The sequence below is a fragment of the Talpa europaea genome, assembly GCF_964194135.1.
Source record: "Talpa europaea genome assembly, chromosome: 5".
In the NCBI taxonomy this organism is placed as follows: domain Eukaryota; kingdom Metazoa; phylum Chordata; class Mammalia; order Eulipotyphla; family Talpidae; genus Talpa; species Talpa europaea.
Genome location: NC_140071.1, coordinates 90,044,423 through 90,061,484, shown reverse-complemented (window position 1 = coordinate 90,061,484; position 17,062 = coordinate 90,044,423). Strand labels below are relative to the sequence as shown.

Here is a 17,062-nt window from a genome sequence, read left to right as displayed (position 1 = left end):
CTTTCCTCAACTCGGTAAATAGCAACTCCGTTTTTTAGTTGCTTAGGACAAAACTAGAACTTACCCTTAACGTCTTTCTCCATTACCCCATTTTCAGTCTATCAGGAAGCTCTGCTTGTTCTGATTTAAAAAATATGTAATTTATACAAATGTTTATAACACTTCTATAGATATCTAATTGGGTCACCATCACCTATCATCTATACTATTAAAATAGCTTTGAACTGATCTGTTTTCTCACTTGCCACTTTACTGTAAGACAGAAGAGTCTTTTCTTAAATGTAAAAGCCAGTTTTATTGCTCTGCAACTCCTCTTTTTTTCCCTATGTGATTTTAAGGACAAATGTTTGTTAAAGACAAACAACAATCATAAATCTGTGTTAATGAGCACACAATGCATAAAGATGTAATCTGTGAAAATAACAATATAAAGTAGGAAGGAAAAGAGTGTATACTATTGAAGATGAGTTTATATTAATTCAAACTTGGTTATTATAAATTGAAGATGTCTTGGTTTTATAAACTCCAGAGAGAACACTAACAGAATAACTCAAGCAGGGGCCTCCCTGGTGGACTAGGGGTTAAGTCTCAGCACTATCACCACTATGTTGGGTTCGATCCCCAGCCAGGCAGCTAACCCACATGGCAAAGAAGACCTCTCCTATCTCTCTGGCTGTTCCCCTTTGCAGTGTATTTCAGTAAATCTGCCTGTTCTGCTCCCCACCCTGTCTCTGGTGAATCCTCTCACCCCCTGCACCTCTGGCCTACACCCCGGTTCTTCTATGCAAAATAAATGAAATCTTTAAAAAAAAATAACTAAAGTACATGCAGAAAAAGGAAGGGAATTAAAAGAGTATTGTCCAAAATCAATTAAACACAAAAGAAGACAGTAATGGAAGACTTTCAGGGAGAAAGAGATGTATAATATATAGAAAACATTGTGCTCATCATATCTTGTCTATAATTACATCAAATATAAGTGAACTAAATTTTCCAATTAAAGGGCAGAGATGGGCAAAGTGAATTAAAAAAGATAAAAGCAAGATTGGACTATATGATGTCTACAACAAGAGGATTCTTTTTAAAACATAAATCAGATAAGGTCGCTCTTCAACTTAATTTACTTAGAATTCTCTCACTAGAGAAAAATGAAAACTTTTTTTTTAAAAGACTTATTTATTTATACATACAAGAGCTGGGGTGCAGGCCAGAGATGCAGGGGGGGGGGAGAGGATTCACCAGAGACAGAATGGGGAACAGAACAGACAGATTGACTGAAATACACTGCTGAGGAGAGCAGCGGGCAAGACAGGAGAGTTTTTCTGTGCCCTGTGGGTTACCTCCCTGGTCGGGGATCAAACTCATGCTGCAGTGGCTGCAGATAGCTTCATAGTGCTACGACTTAACTCCTTGTGCCACCAGGGAGGCCACTCCCCCAAAATAAAAACTTCTTACTTCTCTTAGTGTAGTATCTACAACCCTGGCCACTCAATCCTCCACTCTGGCCTCAGTAACCCTCATACAGTTCTTTGGAGAAATTTGATTCTTCATCAAAAAATTTGCACTGTCCTTTTCTCTATATATTTGCATGGGCTGTGCCTTCCTTCCACACTTTTTTATGACAAAATGTTCCTCTCTCAGCGAGTTCTTCCCTGACTTTAGAGTTTAAAACACTCATAATATTTACTATCTTTTTATTGTTTACTAGAATGCAAGCTCTAGTAAAGCATGGAGTGTGCCTTAGTCACTGATGCTTTTCCTAGGCCTGTAACTGTGAATGACAACAAGTATTTTTTAAGTAAATAAATAAGGTGAGAAAAACTGTAAACATCCTAAATGTTTATCATGAAGGCATAGTTAAATATAGTATAATTCAGTACTGTGTACCCATGAAAAAGGATGAGGTTAAACTCTACATACTAAAAGAAAAGACTGGTAAGTTTGTAAATTAAAAGAACAAGTTACAAAATATAATGCATGTTATAATCTTCTTTATGCAATACAAGAATATAACGTATTTGTCATATATGTGCTTACATTTGCATTAAAAATATTGGAAGATTTTATATTAAAATCTTGATCTCTGAGGACTTGGTAGATGGGGGGTAGGCTTATATTTTTACATTACACATTTCTTTTTCAAAAATTTATTTTATTTTATTTTTTATTTATTTATGCAAGCACTGGGTACAGTCAGAAGCATGGGAGGGTGAGAGAATTCACCAGAGCCAGAGCGGAGAGCAGAGCAGAGCAGACAGACTGATGAAGTACACTGCTGAGGGGAGCAGCAAGCACTGCAGGAGAGGTTTGCGGCCAAGTGGGACCCTCGCCCGGTGGCTGGGGATCAAACCGGCGAACCTGCGTTGCAGAGGCTGCGGGCAGCTTTGCAACCCAGCGCTTAACTGCTGCACCACTGGGGAGGCCCTCTTTTTCAAAATTTTTAACGAAGCTATTAAAACATTTTAAATTTTCATATAGTTTTTAGTTTTAAGGCAAGGAATTAAGAGTATCATGAACACAAATTATTGCCAAGTAAGTAGGATAAAAAAAATCTCAAAACAATAGTAATATGTGTGGTGCCATTCATGTTTCAGTTGAAATACCAACATTCCTACAGTCAAAAAAGCCCCAGAGGACTCCAGAGCCTCCTGAATATCTGTAAGATCTAGCGTTAGCATCTAGGTCCTTACCTCTCGAAGGAGATTCACAGAGACTCCGAAATTAGAAATGAAACCTTTTTATTTTATAACTACAGGAAGCTATTTTTAAAGGCATAACATATTTACCATATGTTCTTAAGAAATTGTTTTTATTAGTAGTTTTAAGTAAAAACAGGATTGATAGCTGATGTAAATGTAGTCTATATTATCCATGAAAAACACACAAAACAAGATTAGTCTTGATGGAGAGGGAGTCGGATTTTTCTTTCTATTGAGAAAAGACAGGGCCTCCTCGGTGGCGCAGCGGTTGAGCGCTGGGTTGTGAAGCTGCCCGCAGCCTCTGCAGCGCCCGTTCCATCCCCGGCTGCTCCCCGGCCACCAGAGGAGGGTCCCACATGGCGTGCAGACCTCTCCTGCCACCCGCTGCTCCCCTCAGCAGTGTACTTTGGTCCTCTGCCTGCTCTGCTCCCCATTCTGGCTCTGGTGAATTCTCTCACCCTCCCGCGCTTCTGACTGTACCCAGTGCATGTATAAACAAACAAAGAAATAAATAAAACATGCCTCTATAAACAAACAAACAAACAAACAAAACCAACACTCTTCTCCCTTTCTGTCTTATATTTTTTTGACCAGTACTAGGTAGCCAGCCTGGTTCCTTTTTCTGTGCTAGTTTTCATTTTTGGAGTTCAAAACTAAACAGCCCTGGGCCCAATGATTAGTGAAAGCATAAACTTCAAAGACAGAGGTTATCATGTAGGTGAAATCTCAGACACACTTCAATTTAAGATTTACTTTTTTGCAATGCATTAGTATTTTAAGAGATTATGAAAAGGGGTGAAAGCATGTGGGGGCCACTGTTGGTGAAATAAGGGCTACACAAAAGATAGATGAGAAAATTCAAAATACCACAGCCCTGTTAGGAGCTGATGACAAAGAGAGCGGTTAGAGAAAGCTTCCATGTGTTGAAGTTGATAGAAGTACGCTGCCTGCCCTCTGGAGTGAAGCTTTCCTACTTAAACTTTGATCTCAAATTGTTAACTCACACTGTGTATTTGTTGATATTCTGTAGTCTGGCTACAGAGTAGAAGGATACTTAAAAAAAAATTATTTATATGTATTTTACATCATTGCTCATTTTTGTACAATATTTGCTTTCTCCTCTCAGGTGTAGTCCCGGTAAAATTCCCACTACCAATTCACTTGTGCACCATCACCGTAGTCCCTTGTGCTCTTCCCTTCCCTGTTTTGCTGCCTCTCTCTAGCAAAGTGTCTCTTTTTTATAGTTGCCTATTAATTTTGTTTATTTATTATTGTTATTATTTTTTTCTGATCCCTTACTGGGTTCCCCAATATTCCTCCTTTAAATGAATGAAACCATCTGATATTTTTCTTTTTCCATCTGGCTTATTTCACTGAGCATAATCCCTAGTAGGCTACTTTTGAAAGCAGTCTTAAATCTTCCTTGTGAAAGTAAGTTCTCTTTGTATTTATTCCCCAAAGGTAGCTTTGTTCACCTTTGATGGAAAGAAATAGACTATATTAAAGAAAAATGACCTTTTAAATATATTTATGTAAGCTTAGACGCTTTTAAGAAGCACGGAATGAAAAATGGACGTGACTATTAAAATTACATTAGTATTCTTGAGAAGTAGAAAAACAAGTAATTAGTCTTGTTTGGCTGCTGCTAATGCCAAACCAATGTTTTCAATATTAATAACACTGAAAAATGTGAAATAAAGTTTTGAAGCATTAACTCTAAACTTAGATCCATATAATTAAGGTACATGTATCTCCAACTGGAGCTCATTAATTCATTTCATTTTTGTTTTGTGGCCAATAACTGCTTCAAACTGAATATTCTGTACATGATTTATAGCTGCCAAGGCACGTTCAGGAAGAAATGTGTATAAGGAAAAAAAAACTTTTTAATTTAAAACTGTTGATTGATGTGTAAAGCTATACTCCTGAAATAACATACTTTGTTAGTGAATGGTAAACAAACTTTGCTTAAAAATAATTATTGACACCAGAGGTTTTCTTTGTTATCAGTTCAAACACCCTGCAAGCTATCCGATTTGCATTTTCTTTTCTTTTTTCTTTATTTCTTTTTAAAGATTTATTTATTATGTATACAAGAACTGGGGTACAGGCCAGAGGTGTGGGGGTGAGAGGATTCACCAGAGACAGAGTGGGGAACAGAATAGGCTGATTGAAATGCACTGCTGAGGGGAGCAGCAGGTGAGTCAGGAGAGGTCTGTTGTGCCGTGTGGGTAGCTCCCTGGCTGGAGAGCGAACACATGCTACAGTGGCTGCTGATAGCTTCATAGGTTACGTCTTAACCCCTTGCGCCACCAAGGAGGCCTGCATTTAATTTTCCTCTCTTCTTCCTTTCTTTCTTCATATTCATTCACTCTCTTTTTTGTGCATGAATTTTAATACTCATATTTCAAATTGTATGCAAATATAAAGAAAGCACGAGAACACACCAATCTTTCCTTCCTTTTATATAAATAAAATCTTAAATGAGTGAAGATCTAATACTGAAAATCTGCAAATAAAACTGTTTGAAACTGTTGAAACTGTCAATTAATGCTGATACTAAGAGCTCACAAAGAAACACCACCAAAATCCGTCCTTCAGTATTCACTGAACATGTAATATGCATTCTATAAAAAGGTAAATGAAAGTACTTTTTAAACAGTTACTGCCATAGATGAGCTTATTGTTTAGCTCATCTTAACAGGTTGAGATGACTATCTTGAAACAATTATTAAGAAATATTACCATTTCTAATTCAGGACTACAATTGAGGAGGGCTAATGTGGACTAGAATTCTGAAGAAAGCTTCAAAAGGACAGTAGGGTGTCAAGCATGCTAAGATTCTAGTAGGCAGATGACTGGAAGAGAGCAAGAATGAATGTAAGGGGGACAGACATAAGACAGTCAGTTTGTTAACAAGATTGACTTCCTCCTTGTCTTTGAGGGGAAGTAGTGGGAGGAAGATGGAAGAATCAGCAAAGGGGCAGGAAAGATGTAGCTCAGAGAAAGACAAGAACAAGGAGACAGCACGTACAGGCTTTTAACCATCCTCCCAAAGAAACCTTCATGTTAATAGTTGCATTCGCTCACTAAATTGCCTATCTCCTTTTCGGCCACTAAAGGCCCAAAGAACTAGGCAGCATTGGCCATGCAGGGAGGGTGATGGTGCCAGCAGGACCATTGCTGGGCTCTTGGATGTGAAACAGAGCCTACGAATTTTGAAGATGTATGAAGGTCGTGATGAATCTTTTCCAAAATTTGTCAAAGAGGATAATGGAAATCAAAACAAAACAAAACCCAGTAGGAAAACAGCTACATGCAATGAGGTAACCACCTGCCAATGAAAGTTCTAATCCCTAGCTGTGGTGTTTAAAAATTCTCCTTTGCCTCAAAGGCATGGCATGCAACATTTGGGAAAGAGAATGAAGAAGTAGTCAAGAAAACTTGAAGCAAATGACAAAAGTTAATATTTTATCTGATGCTGATCATCTCACAATAATTATGTAGAAAAAAATTAAATTTCTGTCTCTACAAAGGGAATTAAATACAAAGAGGATTAAAAATAAGTCCCTGTTGGGGAGTAGCAAATAGCCATGACATCTCCACAATACCAAAGATATTGGGACTCTGTTTGCTATACAGGGATACCTGTTTTCCAACTTTGGCAAATATTATGTTCATTATGGGTTTTTTTAAAGATTAATTTTATTTATACAAGAGCTGGGGTACAGGCCAGAGGCCCCAGAGGGTGAGAGGATTCACCATAGACAGAGAGGGGAGCAGAACAGGCAGATGGACCGAAAGCACTGCTGAGGGGAGCAGCGGGTGAGACAGGAGAGGTCTGCCCTGCCATGTGTTGATCACACACAGTGTTATGATTTTAGATATTTGCAACATTCATACAAGAGCACATATACACTATGAGGGTAAGAGGGTGCACAGTTGGTGGTTAGAACAGAGGATGCATGACTGGAGAACTACAGGGCTAGGGGCACAAAATGATGATTACTGACTTGAGCCTGAGGTTCCCAATATATTAAAAAAAAATTCAAAAATTGAAAATAGTGGGTAGCCCAAAGAAAAATGACATCAGTACCATAGGGTTCTCAGAAGGAAAAAAGAAAGATGTGAAAAATGTATTTAGTGAAATAATTGCTGCCAACCATCTCAATCAGATATTCTGATCGAAGAATTTTAAATAAGAAAATGCCAGATTGACACACCTCAAGACACATTATAGTTAATCTGTTGAAATCCAGGGACAAAGCATCAAAAAGAAGAGAATAAACTATGAGAGAAGACCTGTTAGACTACTGATGGACTCTTCAGTGAAAAGTTTACAGGCAAGTTTACAGAGAAGGGCAGATGATATTCAAAGTACTCAGGGAAAATAATTCCAACCTAGAATGTTATTCTGAAAGATTATCATCCAAGACAGAAGAAAAGGCAAGGAGATTTACTGAAAAATAAAAAATTAAAAGAATATATCAACACAAAGCAGAATATGAATGAAGTATTGAAGGGGTTATTATAAAGATGCCAAAAAATTAAATACAGAAGTAACAGGCACACATACTATACAATCCAAGAAGGAGCGGAGGAAAATGTGGCCCATAAGAATCAATTTCAGACCAAACCATCCAATGGGCTACACAAGTAGTCCCTCATACACTGGCCTCAATATATCCTTCCAACAAAAATCAGAAGATACTGGGCTTCTCTGGTGGCCTAAGGGTTAAGTTTTAGTGCTATCACCACTATGGCCTGAGTTTCCTGCCAGGGAGCTAACCTACATATGGTGCAGCAGACCTCTCCTGTCTCTCCTGCTGCCCTCCTCAGCAGTGTATTTCAGCAAATCTGCCTGTTCTGCTCCCCATTCTGGTGAATCCTCTCAATCCTCCCCACCTCTGGCCTATATGCTGGCTCTTCTATGCAAAAAACAAACAAACTAACTGACAAAAAACAACAGAAATAACACATAAGACAATAGAAATGGGACCTAAACAAAGCATAAAAAGATGACAAAAAGTAAGGGCCTCCCTTGGCACAGGCCATGCTACCCACGCGGGCATGGGGGAAATTTCTGGAAAGTCAGAAAGCTCCATAGCTGGCTCCTGCTGCTTCCTTTTATTTGTTTGTGCCAGTTATTGAAACCATGGAAATTTTCTATAAGTTTTAAACTAACACAATGAGTGTTGGCATCAATGCCAGTTTCGGTAATGCACACCTCAGTAGTTTGAGAAAAGTACCTTCTAACATGATTGATAGTGAAATGGTTCCCAATTTTCTTCCACGTCCTCCAATTTATAATTCTGTTACTTTGAGTAACACTGAGTTCTTTAGCAAGCCACGCTTGACAAAGCTCTCGGAATCGAGCCCAGCAAAAGTCCCTCACTAGACAAGGCCCTGAAACCCCCTGGTAGGCGAAATGGCCTAGGAGAAACACACCACATACTGTTCCCATGGCACCGGGACACTTTGGTTCTATATAGAAAATAGAAAGCCGCCTTCGATTTCACAATGCCTGCTTAGCTTTGTTTTAGTTACCTAGCTTGACTGCATAAAGCACCTGTTTCTATTTTCTGAATAATATACATCACCTAGGAAAATATGTACCCAAGTTAATGTAACCAAGTGACCAAGTTAATCATAGACTAGGAAAAATAGAAAAAGGACTGTGCACTGTTAATGATCATTAATAATTTCTGAAACAACGTAAAAGTAAAATCAATCATGATTGCATGATGTAATGATCACATAACAATTTCTGATGTTATAAATAAAGCTCCGCTGACGCTATTAGTGGGAGATGTCTGCACCCTGATCAAGTGTCAGTGTCTCCTCACTACCTCATTTACCTTATCCCCCTCCCCTCATCCCTCCACGACGCCTCTGGTGGCCGGGGAGCAGCCGGGGATCGAACCGGCGCCGCAGAGGCCGTGCGCAGTTTCGCAACCCAGCCCTGGTCAGAGCTGGACTCCGGCACTCCCTGGTGGTGCAAGGAGTTAAGCACTGCACTATGAAGCTGTTCGCAGCCTCTACAACATGAGTTTGATCCCCGGCCAGCAAGGGAGCAACCCACATGGCGAAGCAGACCTCTCCTGTCTCACCCACTGATCCTTTTAATAGTGTACTTCAGTCAGTCTGCCTGTTATGTTCCCCACTCTGTCTCTGGTGAATCCTCTCACCCCCCCCCCCGCAGTTCTGGCCTGTACCCCAGCTCTTGTATCCATAAATAAATAAATCTTTTAAAAAAACACTTAAAAAAAGATGACAAAAAGTAAAAAGACAAACTAAAAAAGCAAGCAAACAATAAAACAAAATGGGAAGAGGTACTTAATATTTCAATAGTTACTTTAAATGTAAATGAGCTGATGGGCCTCCCTGGTTCTTGTATGCATAAACAAATAAATCTTTAAAAAATGTAAATGAGCTGTATTCACGAGTTAAAAGGTATATGAATGAATTTCAAAACAAAGACCAACCATCTACTGTTCATAAGAAACCCATATTGTTAACAAAGACAGAAGACATAGATTTAAAGATTGGAAGGCAATCCTACAAGCGAATGGCGATTTAAAAAAAAATAGCCAGGAACAGCTTTACTTACACCAGATAAAATAGACTTCAAATTAAAAAAAAGGTAATAAGAGATTGAAAGAGATAGAGATGGACGTAATACTATGATTGAAGGTCTAATAAGAAGAAATGACCCTTTTAAACATATATGAACTGAATGATAGAGAACCAAGATATATAGGACAGTTACTAACAGAACTAAAGAAAGATATTGATAACAACATAATAATACCAAGGGATTTTAATAGTCCATTTATAACTATGGATGCATCAGCAAGATAGAGAATAAATAAGGAAATGATAGGCCTACATGAGGAGCTGGACCAAACAGACTTAACAGATATTTGCTGCTGCATATACTTATTTTTTCAAGTGCACATGGAACATTTTCAAGAATAAAGTATATGTTGGGACACAAGACAACTGTTAATAAGACTACAAAGATTGAAATCATTCCAAATACTCTTTCTGGCCATAATTCCATAAAGCTAGAAATAAACTATATATATGTGTATATATATGAATGATATGGTATAAAAATGAATCATGTTATTTTTATAGATCAAGCAAGGCAAGAATAGAGAGAATGTGACCATTTTTTCCCAGACATGGAGAGTTTCCATGGTAATGCTCACAAGTGAAAGATTCTCTACAATCCTAGCTCTATTGGTGTTTTAGTATTTTAGCAGTTTGGGCAGGACTCACCTCACTAGTGTTAGGCAGATATTGAGATATGATGGGACAAATATCATTTTCTTATTGGTAAGTATCCCATCAATCAAGCTTCTTGCAACTTCATCTGTCTCCAATACAGGCCACAGTCTGTGAATCCAAAGAGAAAAAAAAGTTTGGTTCTAAAGCTGTGGTTAGAAACTGTCTTGCAAAGCTCAAGCCTGTCTCACCAGAAATTGTCAGTACATGCTCATTGTTCTCCTTTTCTGTGTATCTCCCTTTCCGCCTCTACCACAAACATTTGCCAGCTTGTTTTTGCAAGGTCAGCAACGGCTGATGTAGGGGCAGGATGGGCACAGAGCAGGATATCTAGGATCTGAGCAAATGGGGTAAAGGAGAGTCGTGGAGTCTCGGTGGCTTTCTCAGACTTTTATTTTTATTTTTTAATATTTTATTTTATATAATTCTTACATCATTTTTCATTTTTTCACAATGTATGCATTTTCACTTTGGTTATATTCCCCATACAATTGCACCCCCCTTATCGAGCTTTACATGCATTGTAGCAACCAGGTACAGGGCACGCAGGCATGACCCGGGGCCAGGAGGCCAGCAGCCTTCCAGGCCCCAAGCAAGTCTTCACTCTGGGCTTCTCTGGCCTTTTTCTCCCCTTTCTTCTTCCTCTTCCCCTGCCTCTGCTTCTCTTGGTGACTATCTCAATACGCCTCCCATGGCTCACAGAAGTAAAATAAGACAGCTTGCAACAATGTAACAACTACAGGTGCCCCATCAGGCAGGGCAATCCTAATGGTGGGAGGACAGAAAAGCCTGAAAAACCATTTACCCTTCACCTGAAGAAATAGGTAGAAGCTGGTTCTAACAGGTTATGGAGAACCTCTGTTCTAGGGTGCATGGATGAAACCAGAAGAAACAATCCCCCTTAGAGCACATGTAAGCCCCCCAAAATGAAAATGCGACCCATGAAGAGACAGGCGCAGCCACTGCATTTGCACATTGGGAACTTTCCTCCTCCCTTCTTCCTTCTCTCTGACTAATCCAGACATTTCTTTGCCCTCTACTCACCCTTTAACGACCCTAGCCCCACAAGGATTGAGGGGGAGGCAGATTTGGACTACTTCCTGCCTCCATACTTCACCTGTCATGTATTAAATCATCTTTCTTTGATGTAAAGGTTGTCATCGCAGCGTCTGGTTGTCAGTTTGCAATGGACAGTGAGCCCAGATTAGATCTGATTAATTATTTTTGTTGTTGTATTAACCTATCTTTTTACGAAATTAGGATTTAAAATATTCTGGCTTCACTGCACAGATGCCACATCCCATATTGGTACATTTTTAGCATAATCTGATACTTTCTTATCTAGTAAATTTGCTTCATGGCTTCTTAAGTCAGAGTATCAAAACGGCAGAAAGGAATTAGATGGCAGGGGAGGAGAGGAGCCAGCTGCTGCAGAGAAGTGCTAGGATTGATTATGAAACAGAAAGGAACCATCTGGCTTCTCTCCTCAGTGCTTGCTGGCTGCAAGGAGAGAGCTCCATGGCTAAGTATACTTTCTTGTGAAGGCTTCTCATAAACTGGATTGTTTTGAGGGCATTCAGGACACGGGAGTCACCTCTGACTCGTCTATGCTGTAATATAATGAGAGTTCAAGATGCTCATGGACTCTATTGCTGTACAACTGGAGGGATGACCTGGTTTATACCGAAGACTGTGTACATGGTTCCTGAGAAATATTCATAACCACAGGGCACATAGAATGCCTATTTGTGCAAAATGATGACAGAAAATTAAAATGTAAATGGATTGACAGTGTTGCACTGACATTAAGATGGATGACCTGTGAATGAAAAGGTTGTGTAGAGGAGTTAAGCAGCCATTATTAAAACCTCTTTCTCTAAGCTATGCTGTCATTTACTGCAAATTATTATGCATTTGAGATTTCAGTAGCATAGAGTAGCAGATCAGCAGAGACAAGTGCAAATGACCACTTTCTAATTATTAGGTTCTGTCTCTGATTTCTCTCACCTGGATCTATAATAGACTCAGTCAAGCCTGACTTTAGCATATGATCATTTAAGCTGTTGCCAAGGAAATTCAGAATCCAGCAGCCAGGGAGACCAATCACAGGCATCCACACTACTCACTGCCCAGGGTCATATTAGCCCTTTTTTTTTTTCTCAGTTATTGTGCTTTCCCCACTGGGTGGCCTGGTACTCTTGGCGCACACTGAGCCTTATTGAATAAAATTGGGCCACAGTAATGAGTTACATGTTATGTACTTGTTAAGTACCGTTGATCTAACATTGTTAAGGGATCCCTAGAGACATACAATACCACTGATTCAGAATTTCAGAGTTGATGGATTCAAATGAGGCCAAGGCTAAAGCTAATGTGTTCTTTTGCATTATAATATATTTAGAACTAATTTCTTTCCACCTCAGATTAGCAAATTTAGTGTTTTGTTGACATGCAGTAGCACACATACTTGATTAAAGCAAATTTGTGAAACAAGTGGCTTAATTTTAATGCCCTGTCCTCACCTTTTAGTTTCTCTCCTCTCATTCCAGGAACAATTTTTCCTCTCTTACTGTCACAAATCCTCCCTCACAAGAGATAACGTTCTTGCATAAATTCACTTTGACTAAGGGATTAGGGATTCAAATTATTGTTGCTTCTAGTAATATTGCATTTTTAAGGAGGACAAGTGGCTACTAATGATTAAATGCAAGTGGTTATATTTACTTTATCAATGTTTTCCAGATCTGTGTCCCTTCCCACCTGGCTTGCTTTTAACAAAACTAAACAATTCATTCTTACTGAATCAGATTCTTTAAGGAATCAGATTCTGAGAACATTTCTTTTTTATGCAAACTGACTTTAGGATTAGCAAATTTGGAAACTATTGGAATCCATTGTGGCCAGTACCATGGAAGATAAAAACGGGGCATACACCTGTACCTCTCCATGCTGAGGGGAATGAACCACTAACTTGAGAGAGGGATCATAGGTATCATTCATTTTAGGAGTGTAAATGGATTAAAATGGCTTACAGGAGGGGACACTCTAAAGAGAGGACATGATTCTCAGGCTATCTTGCCTCCACACCCTTTTTTAAAATTAATTAATTTATATTTTAATATATATTTTTTAAATTTTTATATTCCCCATGCAATTGCGACCCCCTTATTTTGACCCCAATCTCTCCCGGCCCCGCTCCCTACCCCCCACAGAGTGTCTCTGGTTCATAGTTGTTGATTTTTTTTTTTTTTTTTTTTATAGAGGCATGCTTTATTTATTTGTTTGCTGGTTTGTTTGTTTGTTTTGTTTATACATGCACTGGGTACAGTCAGAAGCGCGGGAGGGTGAGAGAATTCACCAGAGCCAGAGCGGGGAGCAGAGCAGGCAGAAGGACCGAAGTACACTGCTGAGGGGAGCAGCGGGCGGCAGGAGAGGTCTGCGCGCCATGTGGGACCCTCCTCTGGTGGCCGGGGAGCAGCCGGGGATCGAACCGGCGCCGCAGAGGCCGTGCGCAGTTTCGCAACCCAGCGCTCAACCGCTGCGCCACCGGGGAGGCCCCATAGTTGTTGATTTTGATTTTTACTTTCTTATAGTTATTCTTTTTCCTGGTCCCTTATTTAAGTTTTCTAGATTCCTGCTATGAGTGAGGTCATCCGGTATTTTTCTTTTTCTTTCTGGCTTATTTTGCTGAGCATAATTCCTTCTAGCTCCATCCATGTTGCTGTGGATGACATGAGTTTATCTTTTTTGATTGCTGAATAATATTGCATTGTGTATATATACCACATCTTCTTTTTTTTTTTTTTTTAAAGATTTATTTATTTATTCATACAAGCACTGGGTACAGTCAGAAGCGTGGGAGGGTGAGAGAATTCACCAGAGCCAGACCGGGGAGCAGAGCAGGCAGAAGGACCGAAGTACACTGCTGAGGGGAGCAGCGGGCGGCAGGAGAGGTCTGTGGCCATGTGGGACCCTCCTCCGTGGCGGGGGAGCAGCCGGGGATCAAACCGGTGCCACAAAGGCTGCGGGCAGCTTCGCAACCCAGCGCTCAACCGCTGCGCCACCAGGGAGGCCCTATACCACATCTTCTTGATCCAGTCATGTATTTTTGGGCATTTGGGTTGTTCCCAGCTTTTACCTATTGTAAATAGTGCTGCAATAAACATAGGTGTACAGGTGCTCTTTTGAATCACTGTTTTTGTATCCTTTGGGTAGATCCCTAGGAGTGGAATTGCTGGATCATATGATAGCTCCATTTTTAGTAGACTGAGGAACCTCCAGGCAGCTTTCCACAATGGTTGGACCAGTTTGCACTCCCACTGGCAATGTAGGAGAGTTCCTTTTTCACTGCATCCTCGCCAACATTTGCTGTTGCTTGTTTTTTTGATATGTGCCATTCTTACTGGTGTAAGGTGGTATCTCAGTGTGGTTTTGATTTGCATTTCACTGATTACAAGGGATGTTGAACATTTTTTCATATGCCTGTTGGCCATTTGCATTTCCTCTTTGGAGAAACATCTTTTGAGTTCTTCTGCCCATTTCTTGACTGGATTGTTTATTTTGTTTTTGTTGAGCCGTGTGAGTTCTTTGTATATTATTGTGATCAGTCCCTTATCAGTTGGATGGAGTGCAATCAGTGGGGTGTCTCTCTGTTTTGGTTAATGTCTCTTTTGCTGTGCAGAAGCTTTTCAGTTTGATGTAATCCCAGGTGTTTATCTTTGCCTTCACTATCACTGCTTTGGGTGATGAGTCTTTAAAAATGTTTTTGAGATATAGTTGTTCATATAAGTGCAGCTTTATTTCTGGGATCTCTATTCAGTTCCATTGGTCTGTGTGTCTGTTTTTGTTCCAATACCAAACTGTTTTAATTATTATGGCTTTGTAGTATAGCTTGAAGTTTGGAAGTGTGATACCTCCTTTCTCCTTTGTTTTCATCAGTAGGGCTTTAGCTATTTGTAGTGTTTGTGGTTCTGTTAGGGGGAAAAGGATGTCCTAAAGCTAATTCCATACAGGCTTTGTGGACTCCACCCCCAATCCAGACCAAAGCCAAAAGACACTGGGAACTACAAATCCCATCACCATCAAAGGGAAGGTTGCTGGAACCTGAGGGTGAGGTTAAGCAGCCAGGTTTGGTATAAAACCAGACACGTGGGCTTCGGGGGCTTCCCTTTTTGGCTCTACACCAGCTCGCAGCACTCAGCCAGCTCTGAGAGTGCCTTTGGGTTTCCAGGTTGGTGGATCGGGTAGGACGCATTAAAGACTTTATTTCCCTATTTTCTCCCTGAGTTGTACATTTCCTCAATTTCCTTTCCCTTGTAAATAAACCTTTTATTAACCTTTTGTGTGTGCCTGCAGTGGAGTATTAATAAGTCCCTTTTAAGCACGTGGGTGAGGACCCACAGCCAGGCAACCCATTTTATATCGGGGCTGCTCCGTAACAGTTCCATATGAATTTCATCAGTATTTGTTCTATTTCTTTGAAGAATATCATTGGGATTTTTGTTGGAATAGCACTGAATCTGTATATTGCTTTTGGGAGGATGGCCATTTTAATAATGTTGATTCTTCCAGTCCATGAGCAGGGGATGTCTTTCCATTTCTTTGTGTCTTCTTCAATTTCTTTTAACAGTGTTTTATAATTTTCTTTGTATAGGTCTTTCATCTCTTTTGTTAGGTTTATTCCCAAGTATTTGATTTTTTTGGTTTCAATTATAAAAAGGATGTTTTTTTTTTTTATTTCTTCTTCTTCCAATTGACTGTGTACAGGAAGGCTACTGATTTTGTGTGTTGATTTTGTATCCTGCTTCTTTACTGAACTGGTTGATTTTTTTGAGTAGTTTTTCTGTGGTGTTTTTAGGGTTCTCTATGTATATTATCATATCGTCTACAAATAGTGATACTTTTACTTCTTCTTTCCCTATCTGGATTCCTTGTATGTCTTTCTCTTGTCTTACTGCCCTGGCTAGGACCTCCAGTATTATATTGAAGAGCAGTGGTGAGAGAGGACATCCTTGTCTTGTTCCTGACTTAAAGGAAAGGCCTTCAGCAAGAATAATGTTGGCAGTGGGTTTGTCGTATATGGCTTTTCTCATGTTAAGTATTTTCCTTCCATCTCGAGAATTTCAAGGGCCTTCAGTTGGGTGTATAATTTACAAGTATCTTCTCCCATTCAGTAGGTTGCCTTTTTGTGTTAATGATGGTTTCTTTACATATCAGTTTTCATAATTTATCCTAAACTTCTATATAAATCCTATAAATCCAATGTGCCCTGCTATGGGGATTGGAATATGAAGTCTAATAAAACCCTAGACTTATATAAATAAGTAACAGTGCAACAATATAATACCCACCAATATGGAATAAGGTAAGGAATCACTCCATGGCACACTGAAGCCACAGTGACAATGTGGCCATGATTTCTTTTCATCATGAGGGAAGAAGTGCCTTTGTAATCCTAAGGATCATTGTCAAAAAGTACAAAAAAACAAAACAAAACATGTAAACAATGACATTGATGCTGTTCCCAAATCAAGTAATGTTGTTTGTGTTAGGATAGATGACATTTGAGACAATTTATGGGATAAAAGGAGATAGATGCCAAGATTTCATGATTACTTGTATGCAGGTGATAGAAATGAAAAATATTTGCTCTGTATGTCACCTGCCACAAACCACCCTAATATTTCTCCTATCCCCTTCAGTGGGAATCAAATACCTCTTTTTTTGAATATGTCATAATTGAAAAAATTACTTAAGGTAATCTAGTATATAATATTTTTGGTTTAGAGCTTTTTCTTTCAAATGAAAAGACTTGAAATCTTGTGTAGCTATATCAAGACAGAGGAGTAGGGCAAGCTAAGAGTTCTGCAATATTGTGCATCATATGTCTTTACAGGGAACAAAAAGTGTTTATCTCCAAAAAAACTTTATTATTTTGCAATAAATATTAACACTATTTTATGAGAATTACATAGACCCACCTTATGAGACTTATGCAAATTATGAGTCAAAAATGTCAAATCAAAACACCCCCAAAACAAGACACCCTCTCATAGAAGTTGTGAGAGGAAAAT

The 17,062-nt window shown here is 39.3% G+C and overlaps 1 pseudogene across 1 annotated transcript in view; it reads right to left on the bottom strand.

The window, feature by feature from the left end:
• Positions 1-4,471: 4,471 nt before the first annotated feature.
• LOC311171211 (17-beta-hydroxysteroid dehydrogenase 13-like) overlaps positions 4,472-17,062 on the bottom strand; it is a 47,069-nt pseudogene continuing 34,478 nt past the window's right edge. Inside the window, exons 6-9 of the transcript in view lie at positions 16,340-16,443; positions 11,794-11,808; positions 9,984-10,100; positions 4,472-4,562 (exon numbers count right to left, since the gene is read on the bottom strand). The product of the transcript in view is annotated as a 17-beta-hydroxysteroid dehydrogenase 13-like (transcript). The remainder of the gene's footprint in view (positions 4,563-9,983; positions 10,101-11,793; positions 11,809-16,339; positions 16,444-17,062) is intronic.